The following is a 20,259-nucleotide window of genomic DNA, read 5'->3' as shown; positions in this document are numbered from 1 at the left end:
GAACAATAAAAAACATTTTATTACTTTATTGATGATTTCTCCGATTTCACCTTTGTATATTTGCTGAAAAACAAAAGTGATGTGTTTGATGCTTTTAAATTGTTTGTAACTGAAGTAGAAAATCAATATAATCGAAAGGTTAAAAGACTTCGTAGTGATAGTGGAATTGAGTATGACTCAAACAGCTTTAATGAGTATGTTAACTCACATGGAATAATACATGAAAAGACTATACCTTACACTCTTGAAATGAATGGAAAAGCCAAAAGGAAAAATAGAATTTTAACTGAGCTAGTAGTTGCTATTTTACTCAGATTAAGAGCTGTATTTTATTGGTGGGGTGAGATCATCCTTACCGTGTGTTATGTCCTAAATAGAATACCAAAATTTAAAAATACAATTTCACCTTACGAAGTCCTCAAGAATAAGAAACCAAACTTTTCATACTTTAGAACTTGGGGATGTCTAGCCTTTGTAAGAATTTCATACCCTAAAAGAAGAAAGCTTGCTAGTAGAGCTCATGAGTGTGTCTTTATAGGTTATGTCATAATCCAAGTGATCATTGAGCCAAATGATGCTAACTTTTTTTAGGATAGATTTACCTTTAAATTGAGAAATAATGGGGTCAGAGATCCAGTAGCTTGATCCTAGTTAGAAATCCTACCTCTATAGAGGAAGCTAACCCAAAACCTAAAAAAAAAAAAAAAAAAAAAAAAATTAGAACCGTCAAGAACTTTGGGGATGACTTCCAGACCTATAATGTAGAAAAAGATCCCAAAGACCTAAAAGTTGTCTGTCCTCTGCAGATGCCAATTTATGGAAAGAAACTAGAAATGATGAGATGGACTCTTTTGAGTCAAATAGAACTTGGCACCTAGTAGACCTACCTCAAGGCTGTAAAGTAATGGGGTGTAAATAGATCCTAAGGAAGAAGCTTAGACCTGATAGAATAGTTGACAGGTTTAAAACCAGGTTAGTAGCAAAGGGCATTAGACAGAGAAAATATAAACTTATTTGACACCTTAACCCCTGTCACTAGAATTACCTCAATCCATGTATTGTTTTCTTTCGCTGCTCTTTATAACCTCGTAGTACATCAGATGGATGTAAAGACCGCCTTCCTAAACAGTAAACTTGAAGAAGAGATTTATATGGAACAACCTGAGGGCTTTATAGTCCATGGTCAAGAAAACAAGATTTGCAAGTTAGATAAATTTCTTTATGGTCTGAAACAAGTTCTTAAGCAATGACATGAAAAATTTGACAACCTAATCCTATCTAAAGGTTTCAAAGTCAATGAAAGTGATAAATGCATCTACTACAAATTTAAAAACGATCTTTGCACAATCTTATGCTTGTATGTAGATGATTTGATGATCGTTGGATGAAACTTGCACGTTATAAATGATGTGAAATCCATGTTAAGTGTAAACTTTGATATATGAAAAACTTAGGAGAAGCGAGTGTAATCTTAGGTATAAAAGTGACTAGTTCTAAAAAAGGAATTTCTTTGGATCAATCTTACTATGTAGAAAAGATTCTAAAGAAATATAATTACTTTAAATATAAATCTACATGTACTTCTTATGACCCTAGTGTTAAGTTGTTCAAGAACGCTGATGACAGTGTTAATTAAACTGAGTATGCGAGCATCATAGGCAATCTTAGATACATTGCTGACTGCGTTAGGCCTGATATAGCTTATGTTGTAGGATTACTTTGTAGGTTTACAAGCAGAGCTAGTATAGAGCATTGGAATGCTATAGAAAGGGTTATGAGGTACTTAAAAAAAAAAAAACTCAAAACCTAATATTACATTATTAGGAGTTTTCCACTGTCTTGGAAGGGTTTCGCGATGCTAACTGGAACTTCCTCTTGGATGATTCAAAGTATACAAGTGGCTATATATTTAATATAATAGGTGAAGTTGTCTCTTAGAAGTCCAAGAAACGAACTATTTTAGCCCAATCTACGATGGAGTAAAAAATAATAGCACCAACAACAGCTAGTGAAGAAGCAAGCTGGCTTAGAAGTCTGCTATTAGAAATTCCCTTATGGGAAAAGTCGATACTAGCATATTGATCCATTGTGATAGTATTGCAGCAATCACAAAAATTCAGAATCGTTACTACGGCGAAAAGAGATGATAAATACGTCATAAGCACAATACTATTAGAGAGTTCGTCACTACTGGTGCAGTTAGAGTTGATCATATACGAATCAATGAAAACTTGGAAGATCCTTTGATGAAAGGACTGACTCTAGAGAAGGTTTTCAAAACCTCGGAAAGGATGAGACTCATGCCTATAAAGAGATGAATCACCTGTGAGAAAAACCTAACCTGTAGATTGGAGATCCCAAGAATCAGGTTCAACGAATAATAACTGATCACAAGTAATATGAAGTGAATCATGCTAAAAAGAACATAGAGTTCCCTTCCTATGACCTAGAGTTTAAGCATGATATCCTGAAGCCTAAGAAAGGTCAAACATCATTCTTAATGAGATCTATATTTAATGTCAAGTGGGGTACCTAGCTACAGAAGTGCTCATGATAGACCACCTATGTGAATGTGGAAGTGGGGGCTGCTTCCTATGAAGTTTTTGGCAAACTCTCTAGAATGTTCACTAAATTGAGATACATGTGCTAGGCCTTAAAGCATGGGCTTTTGAACTACACCCTAGTAATGTTGTATGTGAGATGTTGTTAGAGATAGAGTTTAAAACCAACAGTTACTCTAGTATATTCTGAATCATCTATACTATGTAAAGGTTCAAGTCGTAAGACATCTTTACTAATGCACAGTGTTGTATAGACTGATATTGCTCGATGAAAAATTTTTTTCTTATGATTTTAAATTTTCAAGTGGAGGATTGTTAGTGAAAATTTAAGTTTTAAATGAAAAAAAAGGCTTGTTTAAGAATCCCACATTGCTAAGATTGGGACGTGAGACCTCATTTATATACTCCAACCTTAAGTTGTGGGTTTGGGCCCCAAAGAGTACCTATGTTTTAGATGGAGTGAGGAGACCCATTAATGTGGGTATGGTGGATATCACCGTTGTCTAATCGGTCGGGCAAGGTGAGGCACACACATTTATGTGATTATTTTTTTATTAAAAATAATTATCATTTTAATTAATTAATTATACTTTATTTTTATTATTAAATAAAAGAAATAGTCTTCCGCCTCTTACATGGATACCAGTGTCTTACTTATGGTCCTCACGAACGTTCTACGGGTGCGAGCATTTCTCTCACTAATAGTTGCACGTCGCAGTTGACCCTCGAGGCCTATAAAAGGCTCAAACCTCTCTCAGTTCACTCATCTCATTCTTACACAACTTCCATTTCTCATTTTTTTTCCTCTCGATTGCTTCCTTTACGTTTTGGTTTTCGAGCATATCAATCCTGAAGGGTGTGCATTAATTATACTTTATTTTTATTATTAAATAAAAGAAATAGTCTTCCGCCTCTTATATGGACACCAGTGTCTTACTTATAGTCCTCACGAACGTTCTACGGGTGCGAACATTTCTCTCCTGATAGTTGCACTTCGCAGTTGACCCTCGAGGCCTATAAAAGGCTCAAACCTCTCTCAGTTCACTCATCTCATTCTTACACAACTTCCATTTCTCATTTTTTTCCCCTCTCGATTGCTTCATTTACGTTTTGGTTTTCGAGCATATCAGTCCTGAAGGGTGTGCATTTTTCAGTCAGGTACAGTGCAACTCCGATCAAGACAGATTTATTTATTCTGGGTTTTTTTATCCTAGGAACGTCGTGGCAATTCCTTAGAACTACTTGCACATTTAGGTAGAGCCGCAAAACATCTTAAGAAGAGTGAGATCCGTGACTCAGCCTGTAATGAATTTCTATTTTGCAGGTCCCATTTTCTGACGACTGTCGTTCGTGGTTGTTTGTTATTGTCATCTTTTTCCATCGAAGGGTAGCGGTTCCAAAAATTCTCCATGTATACAACCAAACACAATCATCTTTGATTCCCAAACATCCTATTCCCAGGTATCCTATTCCCAGACATCCTTTATTTCCAGACATCTATAAAACCTTAAACCAAACGATCCTTAAAGAAAAAAGAAACAATGGAAGAAAGAAGATCACAAGAAGTTTTAGAAAGCAACAACTTAAGAGAAAACTATAGAGAGAAATTCAAGCAAGAGGAAACAAGGGAGTTCAAAGAGTAGTTTCATAGCTCAAGAGTCCTATAAGCCTCTAAAAATAAAAATTATCCTAAATATCATTAATTTTCGTATTTTTTGGACTATATTTGACTTTTTATTCGCACGTAACCAAGGAGATATTGAAGCTTTACGAGATGAAAATGACGTTCAATAAGCTAAATCAAGCAACTTATGTTGAAAATCATTGGGAGATCACTCCAAATCAATTCAATCATGAGAAAATCATTGTGTCACAAGGACCAATGACAAAAGCTAGAGTTAAAAAAAAAAAAAAAAAAAAAAAACTTCAACAAGAATTGAATGTTTACTTCAAAGTTAAGTTTCCATTCCATGGTGAAGAGTTGCAATCTTTCAAGCTTCAGGGTCACCCAATAGTCACAAGAAATCTGAAAATTCAGTTTCATCCACATATATTCTTAATGCATTATTATGTACCAATTTATTTTCATGTATTTACATTTATGAAGGTTCATGTATGAGGTTGAAGAATTTTTGGTTGAACCTAGACTACACAGGTGAAATGTTATGTTCTTTCATAGTGACCTTTCATTTAGTTCAAATATTGTTGTACTTTGGTCTTTTAAACACAAGTTAATAAATGAAATTTCTCTTAGAGTTAAATATCTCTCTAGCTTTATATTTTCTTTGTATACTTGTGCTTAGAAGTGCATGCTTAGAATTTTCAATCTATTTTGATCAATTATTATATTTGATTATTTTTTCAAGCAATATCTATTTAACTTTTTTTGGGTTATGTCAATTAGTTATTGAGATTATGCTTATTATCGTTGTGGGAGTTCATCTAAATTAAGGAGAGTTCTCAAACGTAATTGAGGTAGTTTCATTTATCAATATATAATTTACTTAAACATGAAATTATATAAACTAAAAATAATGTCCCGAAACAAATAAACTAAAAAAAAATAAATTAATTATAGAGTTTAGGTACTAAAATTATATTTTGAACAAAAAATGCCAAATAGAGAAAACATTTTATTTTTAATTCTTATATGTTCCTATAGAGACCATTGTTAACATAATATACATGTACAAGTTGCCAACATAATTCAATGGTAATTGACATGCATTCAATTTTTTTAATTAGAGGATTAAATTTTCATAACTATAATTAAATTATTTCAAATATCTAGAAAGTTTTAAATAAATTTGTATTTTTATATTAAAATAAAATAGATGAACTTTGAAATTATTCTATTTTTTTTCTCAAAATGAAATAGATGGAAAATTTGACATGACATCCTATGCATAAAAAGTTAGAAGGTGTGCAAGTGACATAATTTTCAACTATATGATAGTATAAGTGTTACAAATTTTCATGTTTTTCAAAAAAGATCAGTGTATTATAATTTATTTCATCTCAAAATTTATTGTTAACATATTTATATAATCAATTTTTACATATTGAGCGTGTCTATTTGTATAGTATTATTTTAACTTTTTTATTGAAATATTTTGCGATGTTATTTTTTTAAATACATTTTAAAGTTGGGGTTAAAAATGACACTTTATATAATATAATCATGAAAGTTACTTAAAGCAGGCAGTAGGATGGCGAAATAGTGTGAAAAGACAAATAAGAAACAGCTTTTCTTTTTAAATTTTAACCCTTTTATTTTATTTATTTATTTATTTAAAAAAACAAATGCTGAATAGTTATAAAGTTAATTTGGGCATATCAACCTCAACTAAACAAAGCAACCAAATAAGAAAATTATCCTACTAACATTGAGATTAGAACCCATCCGTTGCCCAATTGCCACTAGATTTTGGAAATGTTGGATGTGACTAAACTGAATCCATGATAAACCACCAAAGACCTAATTTCCTCGGCTACTGATTTAATCAAAGTTAACTCCTCTTCCTCCTTAGCAAACAAACGTAGTACTGTTACACAGTCTAGCTCCATCACTAAAGGCATTTGCACCCATTGAGTCACCTCCTAAAGTTCTTCTGCAATCGCACAAATCTCAGCAAACAACGCATCATATGATTCCTTCGTGGTTTTTGCACTTTCAACAATGAACACTCTCCTATAGTCCTGAAGAATCCATCCAATACCTCTCTTGTATTGTACAACGTCCCAAGCAACATCACACGAAAGAGCCAACCAACCATCTAGAAGGCTGACCCACCCAAGCCGATCATTGTCGCCTTGTCCCTCATTTGCAGGCAGGCCACATCGATCATCTGACAACCCCGACCTCACCTTTGACCTTCTCCAAAAGGACGTGATGGATCCCTAAATTGACTCCAACGAAATTCCCTTATGAATCGACCTCCATTGCAAAAAACCACTCGACTATGATACGTCTAAATGGGCTGTAGCACCACTAGACTATCAAATCTCCAGATGTTCCATGCTCCCGCATCCAATCAAAGTGGTCTAGTGTTGTCCCTCTACCACAGCCACATACAAATGACACAACATTAGCTGAGAAAAAATGAAACAAAATATTCTTAGTCAGATAGTATTTTCAAAACAAATGAACCGTTGTCTATGACTCTTTGGAGCACAATGGAACCGATGTCCAGTAAAATTCCCTTATTTGCCAAATCGACTCTCGTAGGAATGATGTCATTAAGAGTCTTCCAATATTTTAATTGATACAACCTTCCAAACTTTAAGGGTATAAGCTAATCTTTTTCCTAAAATTTTAATTTTATCGAACTGAACCGGGTGAAATTAGTACCTTATAAAAGTGGTAAAAATATTTTGTGAAAACCAACTAATAAATTAAACATATTAAGCCAACTAATAAATTAAACTTATTACATTCAACAAAATATTTAAGAATCCAACTAAAAAATCATACAAGCCTAATTACATTATCTCTTGGTAAAAATAAACAAATAAATGTTACCCCACAAATGCGGAAAAATAGTATAGACAATAATGATTTTACCGAACGACAAATAATAATAATAATAATAATAATAATAATAATAAATAAATAAATAAATAAATAACTATTGACCTTTCATTTTAGCTCAATAGATATAAGATATCTATTCTGGATTAAAAAGTCAAATACTGATGTACTTATTATTGAATGGAAAAAAAGTAATAAATTAAACTTTACTTCAGTACAACAAATGTAAAGTAAATTTTTTGAACAATAAAATCTTAATAAAGAAAATATATAACTTAATTGTTGATTCATGACTTGCTAAAGTAAATATAAAATTAAAAAGGATCATTTGAAAGTGAAAAAAAAAAAAAAAATCAAATTTAAAGCCTAAATTTAGGTTTATTTTTAATTTAGTAACTACACGAGTGGAGAATAGAACTAATGAAGTTTAAAACTATAATTATCTATTAAGTCAATTTAGTCTAAACTAAAAAAAAAAAAAAAAAATCTTTGTTATTTAACATATCAAACATATCAAACATTTCACATGTCACATCTCTCCCTATCTACGATTTTTCAAACTCAACCTTTGTGACATTTCAAGTTACGTTTATATCAGTTGAAAGATAATTCATCAATAATAATATAAAAAGTGAGTCTCAATCGATTATTTTTATTATTTATCTGCTTTCTATAAATATAATAAGATGTGGAGCTCATCTTGAAATTTATAATCAAATCATGTATTCTAATTAAAGAATAAAGGATGCTCAAATTGATTGTAGTAGTTGAAAATTATGTGGGATTTCCTACCTTTACCGTTACCGTTATCATTACAGATATTTTTCCTGTAATAGTATAAAAATTATGAATTTATCACCTTTAGTGTTATTTTTACTGTTGCTGTTATAGTTATTGTTATTGTTAGGGTCAAACAGTAACGGTAACGGTAATAATAAAATGTGACTGAATCATAACTTTAGATAAACATGATTAAAAGCAATCCAATCACATTTGTTATTGAACTTTATTACGATTCATTTATCAATGAAATCTCAATACGATTACATTAATTTTCATTACGAGCAGGCAAACATGATGTTAAGTTGTTAACCTCATCTTTGTCTGAAATCAGGGGCACAAGAGTCATTTCAGGAAGTGTAATGTACAAAAATAGGGAACTGTGAAAGGTGAAGAAATATTTTTTAAAAAAATAATAATAGGATTGACAAGTACAGAATCAAAATGCCTTGCGTCAAAGAGAGACCAATTTAATGGGTTTTGCTATCGTCACCTACTTCTTTGACATGTGGCGTTCATCGGTAGAATCAAGAGATGGGAACTGGGAGAAGGCCACCGACACTTTTACACGTGTGTGAATCGCACGTGTGTAAACCTCCAAAAGCAAGCGCACTATAGTGGAATGACCGTACCGACGAGACAGTCCACGTGTGAAGCGTGTGGAGGGCCGGATTTCGTGCTGACGCAGTTGCGATGTTTCCGGTGTAACCGACTACGGTCGTAGTGCCAGGATCTTACTTTACTTTTTTTTTTCCTTTCTTTCTTTCTTTTTTAACCGTCAAATAAAGTATGCTTAAATTGTTGTATTACCATGCCAAGATCTACGCATACTTTATTGTATTAGATTTTAATTTTTGTACTTTTAATTGTTTAAATTTAAATATGATATTGAGAACTTGAGAACACAATGGGAACACATATATCAATAAAACATAATATTAAAAATAAATATAATATAATATATAAATAAATAAAATACAAGGAAAACATGAAATTACAAAATTCTCCAAAATTTTCCACTTTTTCCAATTTTTTTTTGAGATGTCACCAATATATGTGTTTTTCAAGCTCCATCAAATGCCTTTATTTATAGGCTAAACAGCAAGTAGGAAATGATTTATTTGGACACTAAGAGTGAGTATTTATGAGACACATGACAACATACATGAGGTACAGAGAGAGTGCCATTTGGGTTTTAAAACTAAAAATTGGTATCTATTTTACATATAATATATAAATATGATTCATTAAAACCTTAGTAGGAAGAAACCTATTGGGAAAAAAATCTTAGTGAAGAAAAAAAAAGTATATATTTCATATCATCTAATACTCTTAAAAAGAATATAGTATATTTGCTCCCCCTCATGGAAATATCGCTTGAGATCTCTAAGTCGTCGCATTCCAATGTTATGCATCAATTTCTCAAAAGTTATGGTTGGTATTGATTTTGTAAATAAATCTGTCAAGTTATCCTTCGAACAAATTTGTTGTACAGTGATGTCACCATTTTTTTTCAAAATCATGAGTTAGAAAAGCTTTGATGAAATATGTTTTGCTCTATCTCCTTTAATATATCCTCATTTTGATTTGGGATATGCATGTTGTGTTTTTTTCGTATAATATCGTTTGGAAGAGTTTTACTAGAAGACAAACCACATGTTCCACGAATGTGTTGAGTCATTCATCTTAGCTATACACATTCTCGACTGGCCTCGTGAATTGCAAGAATTTCAACATGATTTGAGGAAATAACTGTTATGGTCTGTTTCACTGACTGCCACAATACAACAGTTCTTTCATATGTAAATAAGTAACTTGTTTGAGATCTAACATGGTGTGGATAAGATAAATATCCAGAATCTGCATAATCAACTATATCAAAATTTGATTTATTTGAATAAACAAACCCATGCCGATCGTTCCTTAAAGATAACGGAGTATATGCTTAATTTCATTCCAATGTCTTTTTGTTGGAGAAGAACTATATCTTACTAATAAATTTATTGAAAATGCAATATCTGGTCTTGTACTATTAGCAAGATACATAAGTGCACAAATTGCACTAAGATATGACACGTCAGGACCAATAAGTTCTTCATCATCATCTCGAGGTCAAAATATATCTTTCTTCACATCCAGTGAATAAACTTCCATTGGAATGTTCACTGGATTTGCTTTGTCCATATAAAATCTTTCCAAAATTTTTACTATATAAGTTGACTGATGAACAAATATCTCATCTGCTAAATGTTCAATTTGTAAGCCGAGACAAAAGTTTGTTTTTCTGAGATCTTTCATCTTAAATTCTTTCTTAAGATATTCTATTGCCTTTGAAATCTCTTTAGGAGTTCCAATTATATTTAAGTTATCGACATATACAGTTATAATAGCAAATTCTAACTGTGATTTTTTTTTTTTTTTTTATAAAAACAAACGAACATATTGGATTGTTCTAATATCCTTCTTTCCACAAATATCCACTCAAACGATTATACTACATATGTTCTAATTGTTTCAATCCATATAGCGATCTCTGTAACATTAGTGAATACAAATTCCTGGGAATTTGATTTATATGTTTCAGGTATCTTAAATCCTTCTAGGATTCTCATATAAATATCATTATCAAGAGATCCATATAAATATGTTGTAACTACATCTATAAGATGCATGTCCAGACTTTCTACATCTATAAGATGCATGTCCAGACTTTCATACACAGTCAGGCCAATTAAATATCTTACTGTAATTGCATCCACTATTGGAGAATATATCTCCTCATAATCAATATCAGGACTTTGTGAAGAACCTTGTGCAGCTAGTCTTGCTTTATATCTTGTGACCACATTATTTTCATTTCTTTTCTTTACAAATACCCATTTGTATCCCACAGGTTTGACATCTTCTAATGTTTAAACTACTAGTAAAAAACCTGACGTTTTGAAAGTAAGTTTAATTCTGCCCCGATTGCTTCTTTCTACTAAAACCAATCTTTTCTATGTTGGAATTCTTCAATAGATTTTGGTTCAGTATCCTCATTTTCAAATATAATATCAAGAGTAACATTATACGCAAAAATGTTGTCAATAACTATATTTGTTTGGTTCCATCTTTTTCCTGTCATGACATAGTTTATTGAAATCTCATTATTATCCTTAGGTATTTCACCTTCTTCACTAATTCAACTATCAATCAAGTCCAGAGTTCCTTCATGGATATTTCACCCTTAACAAAGTCTTTTTTACTATTGTCGATTTTTCTTTTTCGATGATTTTTTATCTTTGGAATCCACTGGTCTACTACGCTTCTAGCGTATTCCAAACACATTAGAGACAACTTGATGTATTTGTAAATCAATTTTTTATGGAACATTTGCAGTTGGTATATGTGTCTTAGTTACTTTCTTTGCATCTATAAATGCATTTGGTAACTTATTACTATTACAAAAACTGCATTACTTGATGCTTGCAAATTTTAATTACTTGACGTTTTCATGGAAAAAATGTCAAGTAATATGTAATCTTTAAGAAAAATGTCAAGAATAATGAAAGAAAAGTGGAGGTTCATGGAATTTTTCGGATTTTTCACGCTAGCCTAAACTTGACGTTTTTAAAATGTCAAGTAATATCTAATACAAAAGTTATATAAAAAATTTTATAATCTGTTGCCCATTCTCTTTAATTTTTATTTTTCCACTCTCACTTTTTTCCCTCCCTTGAAGTATGAACAAAAAAAAACTCAAAGCCCTAAACTTCTGTCTCTCTTTCCCCTTCTCTTCTTCGTGGTCCAGCCTTCAGCGTCTTCAACTTGGTGATCCTTTGTCCCCTTTTTTCCATTTGAATTGCTCTCGAATGACAACATGGTGCTTCTCGACTCCAACTGCAAATTCATTTGGCAAAGCTTCAATTTCACGTCAGAAACACCCCTAGTTTGCCAATCGCTCTGTCTCGGCAGCGCAATGAAGCTAAGAAGCCACGAATTGGAGTAATTAAATGTGAATGGACCTTACAGTTTCATAATGGATCTACACTACAAAATGTTGGGATTGGTGTCCTAATTCTCCCGGATTCTTGTAGTTTGTAACTTATACACATTGTTATGAATAAAATAAGAGTTATTTTATCTGGCATTTACTCATGTCCAATAAACATAGCTCCATGGTTATTGTATGTAAACTTAAGCATGTATATGAGATATACAAGTGAATCATGCCTTATGTGATAACCTAAATAGGTCTGTAGTATAAGGATTAAGGAGGGATACCTGATCTTTGTGACACTACGGATACGACCCGCTTTGACCATTCATGTGGAGACATACGAGCGGGGATGTCTTATACAAAGAGTTTGTATAAGACCGGACCACGAGATGACTAGTCTCTGTATATAACGTCGTTGATACTGGAGACTTACATCTCACCTAAATGACCATAGGTGACATGACCTCAATCCTGGGTGTTTTAGGAACTTCTGCCTTTGAGGGCGGTCCTTTGATTAGCATGGGTGAGAGTGGCCAAATTGTCAACTCAACATGCCTACCTTTTTAGGGACTTATCTGATTTGGGAGCTGGGAACTCAACTACACAAGATGAAATTCATTCCTTCCCCGAAGCGGGGGTAAGTAGATATATTGCTCCCTTAAAAGCTGATTTTGGGGCTTGAACATAGTGGCCGCAACTTCTCTTTGGAAGAAAGGACTCAGTCATAGTAAGACAAGGACTTATGTTAATTAGAGGGATCGGTGGTACTTAAGAAGTTAGATGTAACTATAGGGGCATAACGATTATTGGTCCAGCTGTACTTACGAGCGATTTGTGAAGTGTAATCACATTGTTGATTGGTTGACATGGATACATAATATATCAGTGGTAAGAAGAGTTCAACTATCAATCTTTAGTGGAGTGCCTGGTAGTTAACAGATGGTGGATCCCATGACTAAAGAGTTTAGTCAGTTATTCACGTACCGTTGGAGCTTTGGACTTCAGGTTCATAAAGTCTCCTTGGTAGCTCAATGGATTCATGTAACGACTCGAATTCATGAGGGTTACATGAATGAACCGGTATCAAATTCGAATGAGAGGGATCATAAGGACATGAAAGTATGGTCAAGAAAGGCTTAAAAGAATTGAAAGTTACTTCTTATACCAACAAGGTGCACATTCATTTTATGTGGCTCAATCATTAAAGCATGCTGAAAGGACCCGTATTGGTTTGTGGGACAACTTTCACTTTTAAAAAATCATTCAAGGCAAGGGAGGATGACATAATCAGGTTGCAGGGGAATGCCGGGGCCATCAGGGTCCGAATCCTGGGCCTGGGGCGTTACATTTACTATGAAAGTGTGTAAGCTATATGATGTATTATGAAATTTCAAATGTTTGATTGTTTACATGAGTTAGTGTGGTGCACGCTCAGTGGGTTGTGTGTACACTATGTAACCATATGTACGAAAGAGGTACACATTAAGTGGGTTATGTGTATACGAAAGAGATGTATGTATAAGTATTTCATGTATGTATGTGTCCCATGAGAACTAAAGCAGTTTATATGTTCCACTAGAGGTAGGCATCTAGAGGACATAGATGTCTAGCCTGACCCCCTTTCTCATGTTTATGTTTCAGGTAAAAGTATGGACGCACTGGCGAGTGACAATCAGAATCCATGATCGAGCCACTGGGAACAGTTTTATGCTTTCGCTCATGATGTTTAGATTTCTTTCATGCTTTCCACTTTCAGTTTTCATGTTTGAAACTTACTGATTAGTATTCGTTTCCAAACTTTTACAGTTTCCTAGACTCATTAAATTTCTAATTATGATTTATGGTACCCTGTTATTTGACTTTTATTTAGTTTTAATGAAAATATTTTATTTGACTTTATTTATTTAGTATTTATTTCGCTATGAAAATATATCATTTTAAATTCTATGCATGCATGTGTATAGTAACGGCCTAGCTCGAGTCCTAGGGAGTCGGATTGTTACAATTCAAGTTGAGAATTAGTTCTTGGTGTTGATTTGAAAGGTTCAAATTGACAAGAAGTAATTCGATTATATATAATATGATCGGTGTGGTGTATGAGATACATCAAGTGGATGATTAATGTAAATGAGATTTGCATTAAGGACCATGAAATAGAAAAAGAACTATGGTTTATATGTTTCATGAGATGAAATATTAAAACTATAGGTTATAAATATAGTATGGTAAGTTGGTTATCATATATATTTATAATTATATTAATTATTGGATAATTATCTATTTTTCTCTAATAACCAATTAAGTGAGAGGTTATTGGTGGTTTCATGGTAACCGTGAGATAAAAGAAAAAATAATTTCCTAAATTTAGTGGTTGTTGATTTGAGATTTCTATTCTCGGAAAGACTCACGATGGCTGTCAAGTGAATTATATTCACTAAATGACAGCTGAAGAAAGACTAGACGATCATGGAGTGACACTACACGATAGTTCTCTTAGCTGGCCGATAGCTAAACGATCATAGAGCTTTTGCTAAATGATCGCAGTGCATTTATTAAACGATTGGGCATCGCCTATACGATAGACCTCTATCATCTCCCACTTGCTCAATCGTTTACACGATTGTTCCTCCGGTCTCTTGCTCTAACCAAGTCCACACAGAGCCCACACTTCTGGATTCTCACACCTATAATACCAAAGTAGCCATTGTGGTGGTGTCGTACTCAACTCAACATAGTTTGAGGTATTTGGAGGTCGTCTGCTATGTTCATGGTTTTGGAGATCGCTAAGCTCGTGGTCGCATTGATCGTGCAGTGTAGTGGTCGTACTGTTCGAGCGTTCATGTTTGTTGTCTTGCTGTTTGTACGAGCGTTCGAGATCGAGGGTGTTTAAAGATGAGTCTTCAAAGGTATATGTATTCTTTCCCTTGATCGTATCCTCGAATTGGTTCAATCCGAAAAGGTATTCTCTCAAGACCCACTCTCAACCTTAAGTAGATCCAAATCAAGGATTCACCATCGAATTGAACTTGAACTACGATGGAGAATAGGTTGTTGGGGTGGAGTAAGACGTGTATGGTGAAGAAGGTAAGAACCTGTGATCCTAAAAGCTTCCATTACTATAAACTTGAAGGTGCGTTGTTTGGTCTTCTAAGATTGCGTAATTTCTCTTCTGAATTCTTTAAAAACATTATGGGATATGAAAATAATTTGATTTGATATGTAGATTGTGATGATTCTTGTGAAATGTGTGTTTCCCCAACTTTCTTTAAGAAGTGGTTTGAACAATGCTTGTTGTTTCTTGGTTGCTTCTTATACAGAGATGTTCATTTTGGGGAATTAGATGATTGAGATGTTCCTTGTCCACATTCTTTGTTTTTCAATTAACTATTTTGAGTTTAGTGTTTTTGTTCATTGGACAATTAGTTGATCCTACAATTTAATATTCGGAAATGATAAAATAAAAAATGGATAAGAGTTTGTTTTTTGCCCTTGATTCTAAATTTGGTTGAAAATGGATAAATGGTTGTGGCTTAAGTCTCTATGGAGTGGGAGTGACAAATTTGTTAGGTCAAAACAATTAAAAATATATTTTTAATGGATCTTGACAGGTATAAATATAAGCTTTTGACACATCTTCCTCCTCTGTATCAAAACTTTCTTCTCAGATCAACTTGACATGTGTAGAAATTCAGTGTGAACAAATGAAAGTAGACGAAGGGAAGGAGGAAGAAGATTAACACTCATAATTAAAGTGGTTTAGCATTTGAAGCCTACATTCACTATGAAGACAACCTTAGGAAGATTTTATTCATCTTCTTCAAAAGCAAAAGCAATGGAGAATTACAATTTAAGACCTCAGACTACTCTGTTCTTAATCTCTCTCTCTTTCATATAAAAGTTGAATTCACAGAACACTTAATGAAATTATATACATGCTTTTTCTATTTTATTTCTTTGTAACATAATTGAAGTTAATTGAGGAATTAAGAGAAAAGATCAGTTATGGGATCAACTGAACTTTGTTCTCCGTAGCTGGCATGGAGCAGAACTTTAGGTAATTTCTTAATGACTTTGGTGTGGGAGATAACTTTTGCTTGTGATGTTTATAACTTTTGTTCGATTGACATGTTTACTATTTCATATTTGATCAAATATTGCTAAATTCATCTATAAGAATGTTATGTCTTTAGAATTTTTTCACATCTCTTTGAATACATATCTATATTTGGGGAGTGTAAAAAACATCATTGATGAAATTGAATTTACTTATCAAAGTGTACTGTGTATGTGGAAGTCATCTAAACTAAACCATTTATTGTAAACTTCATTTTGATAGATCTAGAATCGTGAACAATGTTCGGAGTTCAGATTAGCTTGTTTGTTTAGTTTAGTAATCATTATTTGAGTGATTCAATGTCTGATCAGTCAAGAGTAAAACGTTGATCCTGATAATTTCATTATCTACAGGTTTAGGCCCTTCAAACTGAAGGAACTCTTATACAAGAGTACCTATAAGGGAAGCGGATCTTTCCAATCCATTGTGATAGAATTTACACATATACATTCAAACAAACAGATATGCATTGATTACACTAAATTACTGGCATGCTTAAAGGATTAAAAAAAACAAAACAAAACAAAAGATCGAGAGAACGTACCAGTTGAAGAATTTCTTCACAAAACTCGGTCTCTCCATGAACGAACTCCTCTCGCTTTTTCTCGTCCAACAAGTGATCGCCCAGCAACACCACGGTCATCTACAGGCAACGGGGACGAAACCACCACTCGAAACCCTCAGTATTCTCGGAGTGAGAATCCAAAGAGTGGGCTCTGATGTAATTGGTGGAGGGGAGGAGGAAAGGCTATCGTGTACTATGATCTAGAGAAAGGAATGACTATCGTATAGTCGAGTGCTTGATTGTTTAGTGTGAGGTATATGATCGTGTAGTAAAAGCTAAGCGATCGTCTATACGATTGTTTAGTTTAGCTCAAGCGGTAAGTAGTCGTCTATGAAAAGGTAAGCGATCGTTTAGGAAAGCGCGGGTGTGCGATCGTTTAGTAAGTGGGTGCTATCATATAGGCTCTTAAACACTAAGCAATAGAAGGCTAACACACCGTGAGCGATTATCCGTCTCTCCTTTGTAAAATGAAAACAATTTTCATTTTATTCTTCAGTGACTAAAACTGAATAGAACTTCCCACCGTCGCACGAATTCGGAGAAAACTTCGGCCAATTATCTATACCATCATTTAGTAAAGCTCGGACGCTAAGCAATCGTTTAGGAAAAGGTAAGCGATCGTCTAGTAGATGTGTGCGCGTGTAAGCGATAGTTTAGTAAAAGTGAGCTGCTATCATATAGCCTCTCAATTCACTAAGCGATGGGCAAAAACACTTCGTTAGCTATTAACCATGTTTCTTTCGATATATCTACAAAAATGAAAATAATTTCCATTTTATTCTTCAGTTATGAAAACTGAATGGAACTCCCCACTAACACATGGTTATGGAGAAAATGGTGGTCAATTATTTCATAATTGCAGAATTAAATAATAAATATAATCATATTATATTCATGACCTATAGTTTGATATCACATATCAACCATAATGTTTTCTCCTCTACTAGATATAAATCATATTTATATCAAATTTCCTCCAAATTATTGTATCTCATACATAAAGTCAATCATATCATATATAATCGAACTCCCGCTTGTCCATTTGAAAATTTCAAATTGACCCAAAAACTTATTCCCAACTTGAATCTAAGCTACCAAGGAGACCTTATGGATCTAGGGCTTAAAGTTTCAACGGTACATGAATAACTGACTAAACTCTTTAGTCACGAGATCCACCATCCGTTAACTGCCAGACATTCCACTAAAGACCAAAAGTCGAACTCTCCTTACCATAGATATATTTTTGTGTCCATCGGATATAACCAATCATCAGTACGATAACCCTTCACAGATGCTCGTAAGTACATTTGGGCCAATTTACCATTTTGCCCTTGTAATTACATCTTTCTCCTTAAATACCACTGATTCCTCTAATGAACAATACAACATAGTCCTACTATGTGTGAACACCTCTGGGGCCATGAGAAGGTGTGTGGCGCCATATCGTTCAAGCCTAGGGATCAACCCTTAAGGGAGCAATCTATCTACTTACCTCTGCTTTGGGGAAGGAGTGAATTCCATCTTGTGTAGCTGAGTTCCTAACTCCCAAATCAGACGAATTCCCAAAGTGGTAAGTTTAAGTCGGCGACTTGGCCACTTGTACCATGCAAATCAAAGGACCATCCTCAATGGCAGGAGTTCCCAACTCATTCAGGATTAAGGTCATGTTACCTATGGTCATTCTAGTGAAGTGAAGTCTCTGTCATGAATGATGTTATATAACGAGATGTTAATATTTTGTGGTCAGGTCTTATACAAACTCTTTATATAGGACGCCCCCGCTCGCATGTCCCCACATGAATGATCAGGATCAGACCATCTGTGGGAAGTCACAACACTTGTAACCATTCCACAAAGCGAGCCGCATCTATAGCGTTACCAAGATAAGGTTTCCCTCCTATATCCATATACTACAAACCATTTTGGTTATCACTTAAGACTGATCCACTTGTATGTCACCACATACATGCTTAAGTTACATAATGACAACCAGAGATTTTAGTTTATTGGTTTGTGGTAAAGCAAATAAAACATCCAATGTACAAAGTCAAGAAGTGAAGTAAATATCATATATTATACATCACAAGCGTTCGTACAAAATTTGTTTACAAACTACAGGACACGAGACTTTAGGGCATCATCCCCAACACCTATGTTGACCAACTTAGATCATGCCATGTGTCTCCCGTGGATCTCCTTTGGTGGACTCAACGATGGAAGGTGTCCGGACTATCGTGTTCACTTGGGGCCTAGTTGTAGCCAGTATGCGTGCTTGTCCGCCAATGTGAGTGCTGGCCGCACATGCGCACCTCTTGGCATGCCACCCTCATGTCTGCGCTCGCGCACGTCCTCTATGTCTTGTGCATCTTGTGCACGCGCACGCTATTTGTTTCGCGCATGTCTGTCCATTCGTGCGATCCTACCACATGTGTGCATGTGTTTAGAGGTTAGCAGGGCTCCCTGTGTCACCAGTCTGCCCCCAAGTCTGCTTCTTGTCTGATCGTTCCCCTCGGTCGAGGCATGCGTCGTTCGACCCTCAACCTGTCGACTATCAGGTGGGTCCTCACGTGCATTGACTTGATCTCTGCCAAGTCATTTGATTTAGGTTCGCGCCTTGTCAATAACCGTCAACTATCAGTCTACCTCTGTGGTGCCATGGCCACACTCTAACTTTCAATGGTGTTCATGTTGAGTTCTAGAGATCTGACACCAACTTCATTGTAAAAATTATTTTTTTCTAGTTTTTAAATTGTTCTAATATAATTTATTAGTAAGACCTTCAAATATTTTTTTAGTTTTTATTAAATATTCCAATAAATTTCGGAAATTTTCTTTAGATTAAAATAGTTTTTTTTTTTTCTTTAAAGAGGTATAATCCAATATTTAAAAATTAAATACCAAACTAAAATATATCTGCAAAATAATAATAATAATAATAATAACAACAAAAATAATTATAAATATGATGATGAGTGAATAATTAATAATTAAACATGAATTATTTAAATAATTAATTCACGAGGTTGTTCTTTGGAGACGTTGTACAAACCAATTTAATATAATAATACATAATACAAAGAAAAAAAGGTGATTTCGGGTGAAATGCCTGCAAAGAAAATGTTATCTTTTCTTGTTACTAATAGCTTATAGTTTTTATTTATTTATTTATTTTTCCAATGGCACGTGAGTTATATTTTGATATCTCCTTTTAACATATGTTTTTTAAGAGCACTTTTTAATTAAATTATGAATTTCTTGCTTTCCCCCCCCTACTTTATCTATATTTTTTCTTATTATTTTGTTCGATTCAAATAAAAAAGTTAAAAATCAGTTCAAATAAAAAAGTTTAGATTATTAAGTAGAATTTTGTTTATGAAAAAAAAATATATAATTTTAGTTTTATTAAATTTGTTCTGTGTTAGCTTTTTAGTTATGGAAAACTTGACCTTCATTTCAAAAAGATTTTTAATTATGTATTTATTTATTTTTGTAATTAGAATAAAACACAAAGATAGGATGTTAATAATGTATGACTAAAAATAAAAGCCTCATCAAACTTTGAGAATTAAAGAAAATTTAGAAATTACTAAAAGTATTATAGTAGGATGATTTTATGATGCTATTCATATTTTCTTTTAAGAAGATGATTTGATTTTTATAAAACGAATATTAGTAATTTTGAATGCTTTCTTAATGTGCAAAAGTCTTAAAATATTATTAAATAATTGT

This window comes from Benincasa hispida, chromosome 12, assembly GCF_027475165.1.
Source record: "Benincasa hispida cultivar pf3 chromosome 12, pf3_genome.v1.1, whole genome shotgun sequence".
Taxonomy (NCBI): domain Eukaryota; kingdom Viridiplantae; phylum Streptophyta; class Magnoliopsida; order Cucurbitales; family Cucurbitaceae; genus Benincasa; species Benincasa hispida.
Note: the sequence above shows the minus strand (reverse complement) of the source record.